This window comes from Phlebotomus papatasi, chromosome 1 (assembly GCF_024763615.1).
Source record: "Phlebotomus papatasi isolate M1 chromosome 1, Ppap_2.1, whole genome shotgun sequence".
Taxonomy (NCBI): domain Eukaryota; kingdom Metazoa; phylum Arthropoda; class Insecta; order Diptera; family Psychodidae; genus Phlebotomus; species Phlebotomus papatasi.
This window is the reverse complement of record NC_077222.1, coordinates 10819721-10835021: the sequence shown is the minus strand read 5'-3', so window position 1 is coordinate 10835021 and position 15301 is coordinate 10819721. Positions and strand designations below refer to the sequence as shown.

Genomic DNA, 15301 nt, shown 5'->3' with positions numbered 1-15301 from the left:
AATTTGCAAATCTGTAGACATTTTTCATTTTCAAGCTAATGCTGAACTTAAGTTCCCGATCTCTTAACTTGAAAGAGCTAGGGATTCTAACCCATTTCTTTCGCTCAGAGTTTCTAAACTTAAACGCCTCGGGGATTCACGTTCAATTTAAGTTCCCAGGATCTTATATATTCTTAAATTTAGACTCAAAATTTTTCTGTGTGTTTAGACAGCTGTAGAAAAGAAATTGATTAACTAATCATCCAATCGTCCTTAAAGGATTCAGTCTTTTCTATTTAAACATTTTTTTGCGGGCCAAGTCCGGCTTTTTCTCTCAGAATAAATCAAAATTTAAAAGTTTTCGTCATTGAAAGTCTAGAATGGTGTATCAGAACGCATTTTTAAGTAGATTTTTTTTAATGGAAAATCTAACTGATAGGACAGTATGTTACCTTCGCACGGCTCAAGCTTCGAACAACTCATTTTTTCAACACGTTTTTTAATGAATTTGATCCATTTGGATCATTAGGGTGTTGTAATTTAATAAATAATCCAGTAGTGCCTGAAATTTTCTGAAAAGAGCTATGAGTCAAATCCATTAGGGGCATAAAAAAATTAAGTTGTCCGAAGCTTAAGTCGTTCGATGGTAGCGCGCTTTCCCCTGGGTTCATGGGATCATGGGAATTTCAATAGTTAATCATCTACTGATCATACATTTAAGTCCAGCACCTGTTAAAATAAATCCATCATTTGGATCGAAATTTGATGCTGCAAGTGCACAAATCCTGGTTGAGAGCACATTGCACATGTTGCAAAAACGGAAAGCTCAGAGTGCCCTTGGTCAGCGGATTCACAAGAAGCTGCTCTTCAATCTGTGTTATCGGAAGAAGTGCGTGTGGTCACGTCAGTGTTCTGGGTGCTCTATCTCCCGAGGAATGGTGTGGCAAGACGAAGAGTCGGCATGCGATGCACAAGAGAGAAGATGCCCCGGGAATGGGGGGACAAGAAGGGACGACAGAGTAGAGAAAAACAAGTCCACTGTACAAGTTGCAAGTCAATCGCAGAATGGCTACACCGAGAAAAATGGAATTTATTTAAATTGAATATTTTGTATTTAATGTTAAAAATTCTGGGTAAATATTCGAATCAATTGACTTTTCTTTCAATACAAACGAAATAATTTTGATTTTGAAAGTAATCACAATAATTTCAAATATTTGTGCATTCATACGGAGAATAAATAATTTTTCTTTTAGCGTGAATGTTTAAATATTTGAAATAAATACCTCAGCTTTTGAATCAAAGATAATATATGTTAAAAATAACAATTATACATTGAAAATGAAAAACTACACATTTATATTAAATGTGCAACGTTGTGTTGTCAAAAATAAAATTTTACTTTTGATTTAAAAGTACTGTTTTATGAAATCAAATGCAACAAGCATTTATTTAATGGGTAAAATTTAATATTGACATTTTTGTTTACGTCTTAATATTATCTGTATTTATTTCAAATGAAAAAGACTTTTTAAACAATTGTTTCAAAATTTTATTTCAAATGATTTTTTTTTCTATCTAAACATTAAATGACCAGGTATTAAATTGAATTGTGAGAAACTTTTCTGTATAAAATATGCATTTCATTTAAATGTAAAAATGAAATAACTTTGAGTAAATATTTGATACGAATGGTTTTTGTCGTTAAATATAAATAACAGTGGTTTTTACATTTACTGCAGTCGTCATAATTTGAAAAATTATTCATTTAAATTAGGGTGAAAATTAAATTCCTTTCATCATAAATATCAATACGTTTTAAGTGAATAACTACTTATTCTAATCGAATACAATATGTAAAAATAATTACATTTTATTATTTAAACTTAAACTTTAGCCAAATGAAACAACATGTCATTTGCAACTAATTTCAGATTTTCGTAAAAACCCTATTTTTTGTTTTCTCAATAGCTTGGTCTCTATGGCATCAATCACGCTCAAATTTCAGTATGTTATAGCTGGGCCTTAGAGCTTCGACTAAAAAAAAAAAAAACGCAAAACTTCCCGGGCTAGAATCAAATTATTTTTCTTTAAATGGTTATAGCTCTGTTTCTAACTCTCATAATTTGATCAATGAGGGCGTTTTGGTAAACTTTCGTGAAATGCCGATCTCCTTTTAACATCATAAGTTCGTAAAACTACAGCTAGGGGTGCTATAATTAAAAAGAAAACTTTCCAATTTTCTAAGTTAATTAGCTCCGGCTCTATAGCACGGATCGGGCTGAAATTTTGGTAGAGGGAGCGGATTGAGCTAAAAATTCTTCATGAATCTCTCTTAAACATGCCTAAGAAACTTACTTATGTTATAAAGAATAAGGTAAATACCAATTATTAAAGCATTCTTATTGATTAGGTTTTTTAAATTTTCATTTTAAAAAAATTGAATGAATTTCGCTCTAAATCATCCAAAAATTTAATATTTGGCTGGCGTACACGCACGAACGCAAATGCACGAGGGTCAGTGTATTGTGTTCTTCAAATGGCGTGATTTGCATAAAATAAATAATATTACTTTCTATATGCATTGATTATAACAATTAATAATTTGAATGAAATTTATATTTATTTAGAATGAAAAACCAATCAAATCTAATACTATTTTTTGAATCAATAGCATAAGTATTTGAAAAAAAGGAAACTACATTCAGATCTATGACTGATTCCATCAGTACGGAAAACATTAAAACGAGTCAGTCTTGAAGAAGCCGCTGAGTTGAAAAGTTGTCACACAAATTATTTCCAATCTATTTGAAAATGAAAAAAAAACTAAAAAATGGTTACAGTGGATAAGTAAACTTATAAAGTTGCAAAAATCATCAAGTGATCGACAAAGAAATTTGATAAAGTGTTGGAAATCGTTAGATTGGGTAAGTAAAAAAATGTTTGCCAGAAAAGTATTAACCATATTCGGTAAATTAAATTAAATTTATTTCTTCTTTTAAGCTAAAATGGAATGTCAAACTTTTTATTATTTTATTTAAATTTAAAATTCGTCGTAAGAATTTTTTATTATTTAATATTTTACTAACGATTTGTAATTTTCGATATTGTTCAAGTTCAATCGATCATCCTGATTGCAAGTCATTGTTGATTGGAAACGTCCGTGAGCAGAAGCTGGAAAATTATCACCATATCTGTTTTATCGAACTACTTTTCTTCAAAAATTCCATCTAGGAGAGACCTAAATAGTATCAAGGTAAGAAAATTGATTTTTTTGTAATGCAATAAGAATTACATAATTTGTGAAAGTTAGCATTGATCTTTACAAAGAAATATTGGACCTCGCATAATTTTTTTATTATAAAAATGTTAATTATATCAACTTATTTATGTTGAATATGTATTTTCAATTATCGCTTTGGAAAATATCATACTGGAAAAGTTTTTAATTTCATTTTTATTTTTATTCTTTCTTTTATCAATCGTGGTAACCGTTGAACCGTTCACTGGGAAAAGGACAATCATTGTCTTTTCCATGGAATTGGAAAAGTGATTCGCAGATAGCAGCAGAACTCAGAGCAAACAGTAAAGGACGTAAATCTGCAAAACACAACTTAGAAAAGTGAGCGCTGTAATAAAAGTAGACGAGGAGCACTACCACTGATCAAGTAAGTTACATTGAATTATTAAAAATTATTAACCGCCATTGGTGAAAAATAAATACTGTAGCCCTACAATTATTACCTGGAATTATAATTATCACCAGAATAAAAAACGAAATTCTACTAAAGTTTTGAGAAAACAAGATTCTATAATCAAAATTAATTTTTTATGATTAACATAAAAGGACATCATATTATACGTATAAGTTTTTTCGAGACTTATTGTTGGGTTCTTTTAAAGATTATGGGATAGGACAATAATTATTTCCACCACTCTATTTTCAATAGTTATTTCCGCTATTTCAATAGATACCATATAGATTCAGATTTTTAATTCCATTTAATTTTATTTTCTGTCTTTCAGATTTCATTATGTCATCGTTTATCTTTACGGGGCAAAAGACAATCAGTCTTTTGAAGTATCTTATTTCTTCTGAAACTGGTAAACACTATTGGGAGAAAGCAGAAGAGCATACATCCAAAAGCTGAGAAGAAGACTTCACGAAACTACTAGAAAGTCGTGCAACACCCCATAGAAATTAATGTAATACAATTTTATTGTAAATACACATTATTTATGTCAAATAAATTTATTTTTGAAATCATAGCAAGAGTTTTTTAAATATACCCTGGTACTGTTATATCTACCCGAGGATATTATTTGAATTAATGTGGACGAATATCAAAGCAAACATATTTGCCATTGAATCTATGGTAAAGAACATTTAAATATACCAAGGAAATTTTTAATTTTACCCATTGTGTATTTAAATTAATGGTAACTCGTAGTTAAAACAAATATTTCTACTATTGAAACTATGGTAGTGTTACCCAGAAATTTTTGATTCTACCCATGAAAGTGTTTAAAATCCACTTTAGAAATAAAGTGCAAATGTATTTGATTTAAAAGACATGTTTTCTTTTCAAATACAGTGCCATTCAAAATAAATACAAATATATTTGTTGTGGCTATGATTACTGCCTTTCAGATCAAATGTAAAAATATTTGAAGTAAAAGTCGTCTGTATTCAAATCAAATAAAACATTAGAAACAAATGTATTCTACCATTGGGGCCAAAATACCCATAATTTCATTTGATTTTACCCAGAAAAACATTAATACTACCCATAAAATTTTTCTCGGTGTAAGTTCACGAATTCGCGTTAATTAAATTTATAATACAATCGCGCTTCGGCGTCTTGCACTCTCCGGTCTTGATCCTCGCGCGTCACCGGGGCACAAAATGAGACTCGATCCGCATCTACTTAATTAAAATAATACAATAAAGAGCGAGGGTACAGAAAAAAAGAAACTGCGACAGGAGGAGGATGCTGTATGTCCGCCCGGGATAAGCGTATTTATGTTGGGGAGTTGCAAAGTCAAAGTCTGAATCAGTTTCGCGCAATGTATCACAAAAAAGCTCTTTCACTGACTAAATGAATTTGGTTGCATCTTGTGCTTGGGAGTCTTTAGTGCCTTGTGTTGTATTAAATTTAATCCCTACAAATGGGTCCGCACATAGTAAAAGTTTTTCAATAACATTACATCATCTTTAATGTCGTCGTGACGACGACAATAAGCATAGACAACGGATACTAAACTCACCAACTGGCGCCTCCAACTTCATCCCCATGACAATTCAATTAATCCCCAATGCAAATCCTCCACTTTATCAGCATCCCCTCCGAAAAGAAAAGTATAACCCTAAAAGGTGTGACATCAGCAAACCTCAGCCCAGATATTGATATTAATCGTGAGGAGGAGCTCCATCTGAATCTTCTTTTTTTTCTGGACCAGAAAGACATCCCAAAGATAAGAAATCAAACTCCCAGGCTGATTTAACGGGAGCAAGAGAGAATATTGGCACACGAAGGAAGATTATGGAACTGAGATTGTAGCATGAGCATAGATAGGAAATTAATTATTTGACTGTGTGTATTTTAATGCTGAGATTTTATAATCTCAGCAGCTAAATTAATTGCAATTATACACTCTTGCGAAGATCTCATATTAGACGTCTTTTTTGCACAAATCATCGATGGTTTTGATAGCGCAGAAACATGAGATTTAATTTTGAGAAATTGTGTAATCTCATATTAGATGGACTTTCTAAGGTTTAATTATATATTGGTATTTTATGGTTATGAGAAAATCTTTTTTTCGTTTAAGTTTATATCTGAAGAAAATACTGTCTTATGATATTGTTTATTCTAGACACTTACCCATTTTATGATTGGTTTTTTCATAAAGTCTATCCAAGACGCAAATTAGTTTCATGCAGCCTATTCAAGAAGACTATAGAACTCATTAGAGCACTTATCGATTTTTCAACAATATCCCGAAGCTTGGTTAAGAACTTTCTTTTGGAAACATGCTACCTTCGGACGACTCAAGCTTTGGACAACTCATTTTTTTTCCTACGTTCTTAATGGATTTTGCAGATAGCTCTTTTCTGGAAATTTGAGGCATTGAATCAGCTATTAAAATATAATTTTACAATGGGCCAAATTAATTTAAAACACATTGAAAAAAAAATAATTGTGTTAAGCTTCAGTCATACGAAGGTAGCGTGTTTTCCCCTATGAGTCGGTTTTTGAAGGAGACTATATGATTAAGTCGGCGGCAGACATAGCAATTGTTAAAATAAACCGCCTTGAATTATCATGTAAATAAATCTAAACAATTTTAATATTATTTTAAGCCCTAAGGTGGCGCTGTATGCTGAAGCTAGGAATAGTGCTGCCTCATACAAAAAGTGAAATGTCAACAGAGTGTGAACTAATTTATACTCCTAATAATTCGACAGTAGATGCAGTGCAAAATTTTTTTTAGTACTTATATCTGGCGGATTTTATTACTATTTTTTTAAGTTAAATAAAACATTTATCTGGTGAGTTTGTAAACAAACCATCTATTGGCTCTCACGGTATTCTAAAGTTCCAGGATTGAGCCCCATTGCCCAACTTGTGGACTTTGGTCTCTCGGGGTAATCTGTTTGGGTGCTAGAAAGTGTGGTAACTAGTTTCCTTAAGAGTGCTCATTCCTTCTCAATCCTTCGCTTGTTGTATGTTTTAGAAACCATTTAAAATATTTTTAAAAGATTAAAATTTAAGATATGAAACTTTAAAAATTAATAAAAAAATAGAATAAATATTTAGCTTTGTTTCTGAATATGTTCAATTCAAACGTTTGCGGAATGCTCAAACTGACGAAATTCAAAAATTCAAAATTTGAATTTTCTGGACATAGGTTCGTATGGACGAAATGTTAACCTGGATCAGTTCTAAAATATATCAAGAAATAAAAGAATTCGTTGGAGGCGTTTTCGGGAAAATCCAAAAACATGTTTTTGATGCGTTTGAAGGGAAACGAAGGGGAAGGTGAAAAAATATTTATAGACAATGCGTTTTTAGAGGGGTCTCTGAAGACCAGAAGTTAATATCTCTTACGGTTTGACCTGTAGCCCGGTCAGGGGAAGTTCGGCATCATTTTAATATGGTTTTACATTGTATTTTTAAAAAAAAACTGAGCCTTTCTATCCTTTCTATAATGCAATTTAGCTGTAATGTAGACCCAATTATATTATTATGGACAGGTTCAATACTTTTTGAAAATAGGTGAAAAACGTCATTTTCAAAGGTGCCTTACTTCCTCATAACTAGACAAGGTTTTTGGAACATTTTTCCAATAATCTCGGGTTCGAATTTACACCAAAGCCATATGGATAACCTTTAGGTCTGGAGTCCACTTAAGTCTGCCTAGTCTACCTAAGACTATCTACCTAAGACATATAAAATTTTGAAATTGTGATATTTCAAAAACATTATCCAACAAGGGTAACCAAGACTTCAGCTAGTAATCACTTAGGTAGTTGTATAGTTGATCCTTGTTCATTTTATAAGACATAGAATATGTTAAATTTTATAGGGTTGAGATTTTGGTTATTTATTCTGCTGAAAGTCCTTGGTTTTATAAAGAATCATATTATGAGAGGTTGAGTAAAATAGGTCTAAGTTGCAATACCTAAAACCTTCGTAAGGTTAAGAAAAAGGGGAAACAAAGGAAAGGCAATCAAGCTCAAAAATTCAGCCACTTTTCACCGAGATTCTCAATAAAATTCCATTTGTGATTCTGTTCAATCTTCAATTCTAAGTTTTTGAATTCTAAACGTCCTAGAACATCAAAGAGAAAATGGAAAGCACAAGACTTTACTATCGAGAGTACTTCTTCGTTGTTCTTTTTTCCTTTAGCTATCTAAAACTGTTAGGAAATCTAAAAATTTTAAATTAGGCATGATTCCAAATTACCCCACATTACCCTACGTATCAACGGCTACGTGCCAGAAATTCGATTTTGAGATTTCATTCGATTCTGAAGATTCTGTATTTGATTTCATCTGGGATTCTACCAGAATCTCCCGAGTGATTCCATTGGTGTTATCTATTCTGACTATTGGTGTGAACTATTCTGACCCAGGTACTCTCAACTTGGATTACACCTTGAGAGTCTTTATAAATTCGATAACGTTTTACAGATCTTTATTTGAATTTGAAACCATTTGTGTAGTTTAAGCCCTAAATAGACTCAGTCTGAACCTCGTAAATATTTACCTTAACATTTAGCAATAAAGAAATTTATGTAAGGCAAGGTTGATCCTTGAGAATATATAGTCTGTCAAATTTAGCCCTTTACGGACAATTAGGACACCGGTGTCCCAAAAATAAAAACTAATTTTCGGACTATTTAGAGGACAAAATAAAAAATGGTTTGTGTTTTGGGACGTCGGTGTCTATTCCTCCTTAAATACCTTAACTGATCCTAATACAGGCTTCAGACCCAAGGCTTTGTCAAATGGATTAATTGCTATAATTTCTTATCAATAACGATTTTTTAGAAAAATTTAATTTAGGATTGGATTATTAAAAATAAATGACTTAGGCTCTAATAAATAATGAAATTGCTCGCCATTTAGGATTTTGCGATCTTTGCGAACTGGACTAAGCCACTAGTCTGAAGACCGCTTAAGATTTCAGTCTATCAGAAAGTAATGAAACCGATATAAAGTTTAATTTAAAGGGATAGTCCGGTAATCGTTAGATCGGGCTTTTTTCTGGATTGTTATTAATTTGAGTCTATCGTATAGGGGAAACTAGGGCAGTAGTAAACATGGGGTAGTTGTAAATACTTCTTAGTGGACAACACCGGTAATACTACCTATAAATTCATACAGGTCTCGTCCTTTACAGTCTAATATCAAATTACAAAAATCGCAGTATTTACTGCCACCCCATGTTCACTACTGCCTCAGTTTCTCCTATGTATTTCTCTTCAAGGATTTTTCAAGCATTTTTAAAATCATCTGATTGAAGCATGATTCTTTAAGCAAGAAATTTCTGTTTTCAGCGAAAAATAAAAAATTCTCAAAAGAATAAAATTGAATGAAGCACAACATCTTGTCCAATAAAGTGTGTGACCCATTGGGTAAGGATACTGAATTCATCAGAGTCATTTTAGTGTCACTTTCTGTGGCAATAAAGTCCGTGGAAATCAGCATGTGAATTTCCAGGAATTTCAGCAAAAATGCCAAAAATGTCTGCAAACGTCCTAAATTGCAGAGGAGACATCCCAGCAAGGGAGAAGGAGAAACAATTTAGTGCGATGGAGTCAATAACAAAATAAATTTCTGCATTGGAACGAGTGGAAGGAGCCCAAGATGGAGTGTGAGCAGAGAAAAAGGGAATTTCAATGGGGTTCTTGGTGGCTTTCCTTTCCACTTTGTCCTTCTGTTACTGGAGAAGATCTCTGCGGGCTTGCAAAGATGCAAATTTGCCCATCGAATGGCTCTTCTTTCGGGTTTAGTCTTTTTTTTTTGGTTTTTTGTTAAACTCGGGCGATGGCAGGGTGAGAAAAGTGCACGACAAATTCCCACAGATTTCCTGTGATGGCCCCAACCACACAAATCAATGAAGCAATCGAACCTGATGGACCCTGATTTATGGGGCTTGCGTCCAAGAGATTGTCTGACGACCGTCTGACACCGTTTCACATTCATTATGTCTTAAATTGGTGTTTGCACACAAACACTCCCGAGAAACCCGATTTTGGTGGATTTCTTCTCTGGGTTCTTAACCATTCCAAGCTCCACAATCATCACTTGTCCTTCACTAATTGATTTTTCTTGTTTTAGCGGAATTCGGAATTTGGCTGCAGAGTCTCGGTCGAAAGGAAAAAAAAATAACCAGAGAAAACATGACACACGAAGACAAAATGCATACAAAAATCGATTTTTTCAGCCCGATGGAATCTTCTTTCCTTCCTCACCGTTCTTTTTGTCCCAGAAAATAACACCAAAAACCTCCCGAAAAACTTTAATTTACTTAGTTCTCTGTATCTTTCCGAAAACACCCGTGGAATATTTGTTAAGAAAAAGAGAATTATCAGCATGAAATTTTCATCAGAATCCTCCTTTATCCGCCCCCGAAAGCTGATGGGTGGCTCATCTTTAGAGGATGGGTTGCTGGAGAGTGAGAGAATCAGTCAGACACAGAAGATATCTGTCTGTCTATCCATTCGTCTGTCTGTCACAGCTCGAGGGTGGTTTTGGGTGGATATCCAAAGAGGAGATGACTCAAGGAGCCCTGACAATCGATTGATGGGTGACGGAATGAGAAGCGTCGTCTTCTTTGTGTTACCACCCCAATTTACTCTCCCGAGACGAAAGCTTAAGGCAAAGTTTTGGATTGTACCAACCGTCTCCATCTACCACAGTTCTGTCTATCGATTGGGACTGACACGATTGTCACATGGATGGTAAAAATCCTCAAGAATTCATATTCATTCCCACCGCAGGTGCAGTGCTGAAGAAAAGTGGGACAGCAATTAACACAGAAGCAGATGGATTTACTACAAAACTTAACCCATTGATGTGCTCTGGGAGGAGAAACAGGTGTTCCTCAAAATTGCAGACCAACCAAATTCTTTGTCGGCATTTAAAATTGTTTTTAAAGGTCATCAAGGAGGTATGAAGTAATTTATGGCTCTTGTAAAACCCTAATGTTTCGATCATGCTCTACAGTTACTACATGCAGTAATTTGAAACTTACTTTTGGGAAATGAAAAAAAGACTTAAGACTATTCTTATGCCCTAGGCATACTTACAACTTAAGCCTAGAGACGACTTAGTGGAAAATGTCAGAAATGCAGTTTGCCCATTATTTCTAATATAATTATGCTAAGCCGTCTCTCGACTAATCCTCAGGTTTGTCAATGCCCTTAGAGTCTTCTATATAATTCAGTAATACGAAAGCTTTGGTGAATATTGGAGTTACCGGTTTACAGCCGTAGTACAGTATTATTGAAGGTTTATAAGCCTTGTAACCTTCAAGATTACTGAACTACGGCTGTAAACCGATAATTCCAATGTTTACCAAAGCTTTCGTATTACTGAATTCTATAGACGAGTCTAAGACCGTCTTCAGACTAGAGGTTTAGCCCAGTTTTCGAGGGTCTCAAAACCTTAAACAGCAACCGATTTTAATGATTTTTCAAAATCTAATAGGTAATTTGACCTTAATAATCTAATTCTAAGTCAAATTTTTTCAAAAAAATCTTGACTGATAAGACATTAGAGAAGTTAAGCCATATGGCTAAGCCTTAGGTCTGAAGCCCGTGTAAGAATAGAGGTATAATCTAGTTTCCGAAGACCTGACAATTCTAAAAACAGAAAATTTAGTAGATTTTTATCTAATGGATCATTACCCCTGAAATTAAATACCACCAGAAATTAGAGAAGTTAGGTCATGATTAAGCCTTAAATCTGAATCTGAAGTCCGTGTAAAGCTGCTTTTGGACTAGAGGTTCAGCTTAGTTCCTGAAAGTTTGAAGTACGTATTACGATACCGTAGGTATGGGTGACCTCTGGATTTCGCAAGCTTTTTCTTAATTGCACGGCTTAAAAATAGTCTAGAAGAGATTACAAAGGCACTAAAGTAGGGTAACGTGTGGTATTTCGGGGCACTTTTAGCACTTTTAAGTTTCAAACAGCTTAACGACTTCTCAAATAACTTTTTTCTTAGTCATACTTATTGAAAAACATAGGAAAAACTTAGTCGTTATAAAGCTTGGGACCGTGCGAAGCATGTGGACACTTTCCCCTAAGCCGAACCTCTAATCTAAAAGCAGTTTGCGCCTATGGTTTTCGCAAGCTTTTTCTTAATTGCACGGCTTAAAAATAGTCTAGAAGAGATTACAAAGGCAATTGTACGGGCAATTGTAGGGCTTAAGAATTGTCTGAAAACAAATAGGATACTAAAGGACCGCCTAAAGATCATCCATAACTTCTAGAATTAAAGAAAAGCTTACGAAAAGCAGGGGCACAGAGTTACCCTCATATGCGGTATCTCTTCCTCGACCTATTGAAATTTTAAGTATTCGAATCCCTTCCAAGGCTGTTTGGAAGCTCGCTGCTTGGAAGCTTTAGATAACTGAGGGAGTCAATATGTTTTAGAATGTCTAGAACATCCGAAAAGTTAGAAGTACGGACCAGGTTTTCTTGGGGAGTCTAGTTTTGATACTAAAAGGTGTGGTAATTTATTTATAGATAATTCAATTTATTTATAAATTTGTTTTGGATTATTTTACCTTAAAAAATTAAATTGGGATTATCCTTGATTCTGTATTTTGTATCAATTAAGAAATAAGAGTTATTAGCGAAAACGTAAAAATATCGTTTAATGAAATTAGATTTTAAAATTATATTTTATTTACTGTCAAAAAAAAAACAGAAGACTAATAAATTTAATTTGAATTTTATTACAAAATATTTTTTAATGTGTAAATGTGTTTTCGTAATTAAAAGTTACTATTAGGTTATAAGCATTAACAGGTTGATATCGCACAGAAAGACGGTAAGGGATGTTTAGAAAAATATTTTAAAAAAGATGAATTCAAACTTAAAATTTAATTCGTCCAGAAATTTTGAAAATAAAATGTTGTTTTTAATATTTATATTTCAAAGTCAAGATTGGAATATCGGTATCAGATCTTTTGTTGTACCATGAGTTTTTACTGGTCAAAGTTTAGAGCCTTGGTTTGGATCTTCCTGAGGACCTACATACATGAAAACCAAAGGATTGAAACGTTGGCCAAAAAAAACTTGTTGTAAAACAAGAAATCTGAGCCCGATAGTCTAACTTTGACAATTAACATGTCTTAATACGGGTTCCAGACTTAAGGTTTAGCTATATGGCTTAACTTTTTTAATTTATTATTAAGCAATATGTTTGGACATTCAGGAACTGGGCTTAACTTCCATTCTGAAGTCAGTATAACAGTCGACCTTCATCTTTATGTCTATATTTTTATTATTTTTCAATTAAAGTTTAACTTTTTATTTTTATTTTGTTTATTTTTCGTTATATTGGATTTAGATCTTCCGGTGTTCGTCATGGGCAGCATCTTTTCCCCAATTAAAAACTCATTTTTTTCTCCAAAGCTTTCGACCCTTGGTATGGGTCTTCCGGTTTTTTATTTCCAAATCATTTCTTTTTATATCCTCTTTTCGTTTTTGAATTTTTATTCACACCACAGTCAGAGGGATCCGCCCTGTCTCGTGTACAAATTATTCAATGTTAGTCATTATTTACTTGATATGCAACTGTTAAAATATTTTCATTCAAGATTGATTTTTTAAACTTGGCTAAAATTACTAATTAAAATCGTCTTTATTAAGAGCTTTTAATGGATTAACATTGATTACTGTTCTGAAGGATTGAATCCTTCACGTGCACCTCACATGTCAATCAATTTGTGAATTACTAGAATAGCCTTTGGTTCCAACCATGGCTTGAGGATTTTTTAATTCAGTCAAGTGCCAATTAGACATAATGAAATGATCTGGAGTGTCTTTAATGAAAATTATCATTGGGAGTGAATGGTATTGAAAGTTGAAGGAAAAAAAGCACCACGAAAATTCAACTTTTCCCTCTGCAGACTCGAGGGGAATGGCTAGGGTATTGGCTAGGGCAGGGTAGGATAGGCGAGTAGCTGCAGTGGGTTGTGGGCAGGAAAAAAAAGAAGTGTTGATATCTCTGGTGGAGGAGTGCGCGCAGAATGAAAGGCGAGGAGATGGAAAAGAAAGAGGAAAATTGTCGAGATAAAGAGACGAAATCAATAGAAAATTTAATTAAGTCTCATCCAGCGTCATTGTCCACTGGTGACACAATAGAGAGACATCTGACAAGTGAGTGGGTTGATGCGCCGCGACGCAGAATGGAGACCACCCTCGCTTCACCCCCCCCCACCCTACCCGCCTCGGTCGTCTGGAACGTTTTAAGGCATGGCAGATGCTTCTGCAAAAGCTTGTCCATCTAACACACAAGTGCTTTTTGGATCTCAATCCCAGAGCCACTCGCCAAGGACTGAATGTGGAGCACACAAGAGTTAAATTCCAGGCGTTCATCAAATCAACTCTCTTTTCTCTTCTCCCGGATGATTGTCTTTCTATGTACACACTGTGCATCAAATCTCATGCTGGTGGGGATACTGAATAAAAAGAGTATACTGGAGGGATGATTTGGGGACACTTTCTCAACCTCCGTCTGACACAAGACTGAAAGGGCCACCAGTGACAGACAAGGGAGAGCGAAAAAATGCTTCAAGTAGGAGGAAAAAATAAAATTCAACCGGAACAGAGTTGTACAAAGGCTATCAATAGGTTTTCTAGATAGAGATGGGAGATACAGTATCGACCAAAAGTTTCTTGACAACGTTATATTTGAGAAATCAGATGGAAAAAATGATAGAAAAAATACTTTTTAAAATTGTACTTTTTGCAAATGAGTTGTTTACAAATTGTAGATATTATTTATGTATTTAAAAAAAAATTAACTGATTTTATTTCATATCAAAAATAATTCCTTTCCAAAAGTTGATCATTTTTCATCGGCCAAAAGTTTCTTGACAAATTTGAAAAAGTGGCTCGAAATTATCAAATAGGAGAAAGTACTCTCACTTCGAACTTTCATGCGTTCGAGTAATATGAATTTTGTTTTATTTTTCTTAAGAGACTTGCACATTTTTACTAAATATTAGTTAGCTTATCATCAATTCTTGATAATACCGCGGAAATTACGTGTAATTCTCTTAGGGAAAATAAAAGAAATTCACATTATGCGAAGGCATGAACATTCGAAGGGAGAGTACTTTCCTCTACGTGCAATCAACATCTGAATACCAGTTATATTAAGAAGTTTTGTTATTTGAGAGGTAAATGGTCGGCTTGCACATTTCTAAAGTTTTCAGTGGTCAATATCAGCATTTAATTTGTCAAGAAACTTTTGGCCGATGATAAGTAATCAACTTGATATGAAATAAAATTAGTTAATTTTTTTAAACATATAAATAATATCTAAAATTCTTAAGCAACTCATTTGCAAAAAGAAAAATTTGAAAAATTAATTTTTTATATAATTTTTTACACCTGTTTTCTTTAACATAGCTTTGTCAAGAGACTACTGTATACGATACTGTATTTTCATTTAATTTTGAATAACATTTTCAAAATTCAGCTGAATGATGTACCAGACAGTTTTAGGACAGTCCACGATAAAATAACTCAAAAGGTAACGTACTGTTTGTAATTTTTGATCGCAGTGCAACC

General features: G+C 33.6%; 1 protein-coding gene and 1 long non-coding RNA gene across 4 annotated transcripts in view; one reads left to right on the top strand and one right to left on the bottom strand.

Moving 5' to 3' along the window:
• Nucleotides 1-15301, bottom strand: part of LOC129798472 (protein tiptop) — a 359823-nt gene that overhangs the window by 128927 nt on the left and 215595 nt on the right. The window lies entirely within an intron of this gene.
• LOC129798473 (uncharacterized) lies at nt 1058-4191 on the top strand. 2 transcript variants are annotated; one of them, XR_008751424.1, is made up of 4 exons: nt 1058-2906; nt 3096-3235; nt 3496-3647; nt 4006-4191. It is a non-coding gene; the product is annotated as an uncharacterized LOC129798473 (long non-coding RNA). The 2 variants fall into 2 exon arrangements; XR_008751423.1 differs by having other exon boundaries at nt 1058-3235.